We start from the raw sequence: 6,469 nt of genomic DNA, 5'->3' as shown, positions 1-6,469 counted from the left end.
AGTAACTTTCCAAGTTGTTACCAAACTTTACTTAAGTGCGGTTTAAAACCTTGTCTCAGGTATAAAGCACTTAATTGTGGCACTTGTTTGTCGTATATAGCACTTGATTGTGGTGCATAATCCATATGTGGCGCTGATTAGTAACTTTCCAAGTTGTTACCAAACTTTACTTAAGTGCGGTTTAAAACCTTGTCTCAGGTATAAAGCACTTAATTGTGGCACTTGTTTGTCGTATATAGCACTTGATTGTGGTGCATAATCCATATGTGGCGCTGATTAGTAACTTTCCAAGTTGTTACCAAACTTTACTTAAGTGCGGTTTAAAACCTTGTCTCTGGTATAAAGCACTTAATTGTGGCACTTGTTTGTGGAATTTAGCACTAGATTGTGGTGCATAATCCATATGTGGCGCTGATTAGTAACTTTCCAAGTTGTTACCAAACTTTACTTAAGTGCAGTTTAAAACCTTGTCTCTGGTATAAAGCACTTAATTGTGGCACTTGTTTGTGGTATGTAGCACTTGATTGTGGTGCATAATGCATATGTGGCGCTGACAAGTAACTTTCCAAGTTGTTACCAAAGTTTACTTAAGTGCGGTTTAAAACCTTGTCTCTGGTATAAAGCACTTAATTGTGGCACTTGTTTGTGGCATTTAGCACTTAATTGTGGTGCATAATGCATATGTAGCACTGACTAGTAACTTTTCAAGTTGTTACCAAAGTTTATTTAAGTGCGGTTTAAAACTTTGTCTCTGGTATAAAGCACTTCATTGTGGCACTTGTTTGTGGCTTGTAGCACTTGATTGTCCAAGTTGTTACCAAAGTTTACTTAAGTGTTGTTTAAAACCTTGTCTCTGGTTTTGGAACATTCATTTGTATAATAAAGTGTAGGTTTGTGATGCAATACACTTGTTTGTGGTATGTATCACTTGATTGTGATACGTAGCACTTATGCTATTCTAATTAAAGTAATTTCTAACTATCACAGTTTAAACTAATTTGTGGGTTCGTATTTATGTTATGACAGTTTCAACATTTTCGCACAGTTCGAAATTACAGTCCCAGCAGGTGACCTTTTTTCCTCTGCACAGTTGAACCCTTTACCTTTAGAAACTCATTACTGATTTTAATCGTACTTTCCGGGATGAGCAACCGGTACAAGATGATATACCCGGTTACATACCGACGCATGTAGGTTCATTTTTTGCTGCAATCTCTTTAAAGCACTTCGCGGAGCCATAAGGAAATGCAGTAACGCGCGCTGACCCTTCTTTCTATTATTTCTTTGATTCGTCGCTTGTAATGTGTACGTGTGTGAGGAAACCGAGGGGATGGCTCATTCTACTATAGCACCTTTAAATTTCCATCCAAGTTGCGACGGTTGTTTGGAGGTAAAAGATTTTTGCAGCTCACTTCTTCAAGTGGTACAGACATCCTATTGTACGAAGTAAACTGGGGTGGTACACACAGAAAGTTGCGTAATTGGGTTATGTATTTTTAGCCGTAGAAAAATAAGTTTTAAAATTGTTCGATTTCGTCCCGGTCTGGGTTTCTTCATTCCCATCTTTCTTGCTATTTCATGTTCGCTTATCACGTAATATTACAGCACAAAATGTAAATTTCCGAGTCTATTAAGTATTGTAATGATCATTCCATTCAAATTTGTCCATTGGTTTTTTAAACTATCCAAAATATGAGGCTAAACTTAGGTACAAATAAATCATAAAAACAAGAGTTTAGAAATTCTTCGTNAAAACCATCCGCAAAATAGGACACATGATATTCATCCCCTTTGGCTAGTTTGTCAACAGATATTAAATATTTGATTTGTGTAAGTTTCTTGGAGCGTGCACGCTATTAAATGATGTGTAAACTGACTGGTTAGTATACAAACTATCCAAATTTCCTAGAAATTTTATATCTCATTTCAAAATAAATATGTTTGTTGAATTTATCTACAATTTAGCGAGTTCAATTTCTTCCAGCGTTTAACACAATTAATAACAAACAATTAACGAATATTTATTATGTTCTTTTATTACGGTCGCAGATCTTTTACTTGTTCGATGGTATTCCTATTTCAGTCAAGTAGGTCGCAAGTTCTACCCTATTTTTATTACGTAAGTAAACGAATAAATCGTGACGTACATCGAGTCTGTGGGTGGTAAAATTGAGTTTCAATTTACATAACCTTTTAATACTAACTTTAGAGCACACAAATGGCACTAGGGAATCTTTCATTTTTACGGATATGAAAAATAGAATACAAAAATTGGAATGTCGAGACGTCACTGTATGTACAATGTAAATATAAATACATATATTGTATAAAATGAACTGAAAATAATTGTACCCATAAAGTTGAGACGCGTTCTTAGAATATTTAACACAAAAAACAAATAAAAATTAGACATTTTTATTCGATGGCGATATCAATGTTTGGCGAGAATGTACGTACTAATATAAGTGGTTATTTTTCAGATGAAAATACTTGTGGTGTTCTGTGGCATAAGACGTCCCAACAGATGTTTGTTTATACATACGTATAATCCGTCATTTCTATTGGAAATGGATAAAACCGCTCATTCTTTTGCTTTTAGGATTTTGTTCTCGCTTCAGTTGTAACGACTTTTTCTCAAGAAGTTTGAATTTCCGGGTGAACTTCCTTCAAATAATGTGACGTCATAAGTTTATGTAGTACGTATACGTTGCGTCGGTTAGGTACATAAGAGAGAACGTCCCCTAGGGGTAGAGAATGACTGGTAACTTCACCCAAATATAACTATTTATACTGGCATTCCTAATTGTTCAAACTAAGATTTCCTCGATCTGCGGTAATCAAGATTAATGGTTGCGGCGATGCGATGCGTTTTACGAGATAATTTCCGAAAACTCTGAAAGTTCCGAGTAACTAATAGAGTTGAACGAAATCAAGGCTTGACATGACTGTATAATAAAGACAGTTTTTGATATTGTAACATTTGTATTTTTATATTTGCATGATTTGTGTAAAATTAATTCTCAATGAGACTCAATTTGATAGGCAAAATCAATTATTATCACATAATTACAAGGTCCTACCTAATTATCCTAAGATTGGTTGGACACGTACCCCCTTTTTTACTATCCTGAGCTAATCTTCGCATTTCCTTAAAAGTAGAACATCCCACATCCTTAACTATTTGCTAACAGTAATCTAATATAAGTCTACCTCTACCCCTCCTAACTCCTGTTTCTGCCTCTAACCCTTCATGCCTTAGAAGGTATCCTGTCAACCTATCTCGCTAATTTTTTATTGACTTCCACAGAGTCCTCTTTTCTCCTATTCTTTCTAATACCTCTTCATCTCTAACTTTCTCTATCCACAGTATCATTCGCCTGTAACATCACACATCGAAAGCTTCTAACCTTTTCTTTTCCGGTGCGCCCACCGTCCATATTTCGCACCCGTACAGCGCCGCGCTCCAAATATAAACCTTCAACAACCTTTTTCGAATTTATAAATTAACCGTTCGCGAGCATAGAACTGACTTATTTTTGTTAAAGGCGACAAAATTAATAGTATTTAATAGAATATTTTCTTCTTTATCAATTCTGAGTATAGATACTGAAAACTTCCTTAAAAGAATACAGGATAAGTGATACCATAGGTGTCCTTTTTGACACCATAACAATCCATTAGCCTCTCCTTATTTTTTTCTTTTGAAGTGGGTGTTTTAATTTATTTTTAAAGGTCTCGTAAAGCCAGATCTTATTCCTGATCAGTTGGCGATTTCGTAATCACCAGTCAGTTAATCATGTGCTTTCAAGGCCTAGGTTGAGCTTTGGTAGTGGCGTGCGAGGGGTGTACATAACAATAGCCCGTCAAGGTAGAGGTGTATCCTTACACCAGGTAGGTATCAAAGGTATCCCCGTGTACGGTCAGACTTGGCCTAGCACTTGCTCATGGTAAATGCGATGACGAACAGAGAATTTTGGAACAACTTTTTCGATTTTTGCCGAATTTTTGTGGAACGTGATTGCGGTTTTCGTGAAGTTTTATGAACACGAGTGAATGTTGTTCTTGTTTGTGGAAATTATTTTCAATGTAAGTGTCTAAATTTTTACTGCTTCTTATCGTTTTCTAAGAATTTAAGAAATGCTAGAACATATTTTTGAATTTTTTTTTAATTAACTGAAAACAAAATTTAAGTACCTAGTAAAGGACTAGAACCTAGCAGTTGATATTTAAATTTGAGGATTAATACTTATAGAATCAACTAAAGAAAAAAAAGTTTAAGGAGCTAAAACAGATTCAATTGAAAAATAAGGAAGTAATGAGACCTTAATTTAAAAATAATTCTGTAGAAAATTTAAAAATTCAGGAACAACTTTTCAGAATGTTTACCCAAAATTTAAATTATTTGTATACTAATATCTAATTGCTTCTGAAATGGAAAAGGGACTATTATCCTGTAGGAATATTTTTGTATTATTACGTACAATTTAATACAGTCATACTGAAATATTCATCGAATATACTGATGAGTAAAAAGGAATTATAACTAACCACCTATAATTTAAAATTCAGTCTTCCACCTGCTACTCATTATGAAAGAAAGAGTTTACAAGAACTGTTATTTGAACAGGTAAATAGATGAGAAATTTTTCGGGTTTTGGGCCTCAAATACTAGCGTATAACGGACTTCTTTAAGACAGGTGCCGCTGCTATTACTACCGCTCTTATTAGTGTCAATAGTTAACTAGGGTGCATGCTATTTAAAATAGGCAATTAAGACAATCTAAAAAAAAATAATACCAAATTCTACCACTAGTAAAACTTTTAAAGTTATTTCTTTAGTCAACAGTACGAGATAGATGTATTACATTTATTTTAAATATCAGAATGAAACTGTATCTTTAATATAAGTATTGATAATTTCGATTAAGATGAGTACCTATTATAATCGAAACTTAATTTCAGTAGGTGTAGAAGTGCTGTTCTCTCAAAACCCAAAAGAAAANCATATCAATTAATAGCACTGTGTCTGATATGTTTATTAATTGATATGATTAAAAATTCATTAAACTTTGTAGACAAACCATTATTTTTAATGTAGCATTAAAACCTAATGGCATAGCAAACCGCGTATACGACAGGCTAGTATGTTAGTAGTAAATGAAATTTATTTAACATTGGTAAGACTGATTTCTATGTATTATCATGCCTATATATGGTCATGAAATAATATAATTGGCTGATAAACGCCTGTTTATAGAGTTCAATTAAAACTGAGTGTCATGATAAACCACGCATGCGACAGGCAGCATATGTATATTATTATTTAACAAAAGCCTTACTTCTATGTATTATTACGTCTAAATTTGATCATGAAATAATATAATTAATTGACAAAGTAAGGATAGTAATAGTTCTCATAATAGATTACAAACATTATTTGTGCTAATTAATAGACGAAGATTTTCCTTGACAAAGTCCTGGCGACCATAAGTCGCTTTTTTAGTCGTTTTAAAACACTGTTAGGTACAGTGATGTCGCCTTTAAGACTCCAGAACAAGTTAAAAATCGTTTTTAAATATCATTATAATATCCGTTTTTACCGCTTTTATTGGTGATAACCAGAAACCACAATGGAGCAGTGAACCAGTTTCAAATCTTTAACGTTTTTTTGATAAAAGACTACAAATTTCCCACCATTCTGGGACAGGTTTCAACCCCTTGTTACTTAATGTAACGACTAAAATGGCCCGTTTGAGAATGCCTAACATGCAGGTACAGTTAGTACGTCACACAGGAAAAAAATATATCACTACTTACGCCTTTGTAACCCCCGATTAGTCAGCAAAAAGATCACTGACCAAACAAGTCACAGATTCATTTGAATTTTAGTTAAATAAAATAGCATCAACTATACAACAGTTGTTATTTTGTTAATCTCGCTAATGGTATAGATTGATAAGATAAGAATTCTTATTATGTTCATTAATGCGTATTTCAAATGAACTTTTTGATTGGCCTTTATACCTTTTGTTTTATAAGGGTCACATTTTTTTTTTTTATAAATATCTGATTTTCGGCAGACAAATAAACTAAAAAGTAGTCCGGATTACTCCTGGAGATTATCTCTTTATGTCCTGTAAGTACCTTTAAAATCAGTTCAAACATTTCAAAAACATTTTTTTAGGGCTGTATTTCGTATTAGGTAATAGCATACAAATAAGCATATGAGATTAAAATGGGGTAGTTATTTTGATAAGACAAACAATTTCAGTTATATGCACAGTAGGGTGCTTCAAACAAAATTTTTAATTTAATTTAATTTAAACTCTTACCCCTTCAAATGTTTCTATTTGATGTAAAAGAAATCCTCGCCAAACATGAGCCCTATAGCTCAAATCTAAGGGGTCGCTATTTTTATTTTAGTTTCCCATTTAATTAACATAGGAAAAATTCTTTTTTGTTTTAAATT

General features: G+C 33.3%; 1 protein-coding gene and 1 long non-coding RNA gene across 2 annotated transcripts in view; one reads left to right on the top strand and one right to left on the bottom strand.

The window, feature by feature from the left end:
- Positions 1-6,469, bottom strand: part of LOC108734719 — a 66,738-nt gene that overhangs the window by 29,946 nt on the left and 30,323 nt on the right. The gene's annotated exons all lie outside the window — the stretch shown is intronic.
- LOC108734687 overlaps positions 3,798-6,469 on the top strand; it is a 31,989-nt gene continuing 29,317 nt past the window's right edge. The window contains exon 1 of the mRNA XM_025976325.1: positions 3,798-4,086. The gene's annotated coding sequence lies outside the window, so the exon portion shown is untranslated. The remainder of the gene's footprint in view (positions 4,087-6,469) is intronic.

Source organism: Agrilus planipennis, unplaced genomic scaffold, assembly GCF_000699045.2.
Source record: "Agrilus planipennis isolate EAB-ADULT unplaced genomic scaffold, Apla_2.0 scaffold66, whole genome shotgun sequence".
In the NCBI taxonomy this organism is placed as follows: Eukaryota; Metazoa; Arthropoda; class Insecta; order Coleoptera; family Buprestidae; genus Agrilus; species Agrilus planipennis.
Note: the sequence above shows the minus strand (reverse complement) of the source record. Positions and strands in the feature narration are given on the sequence as shown.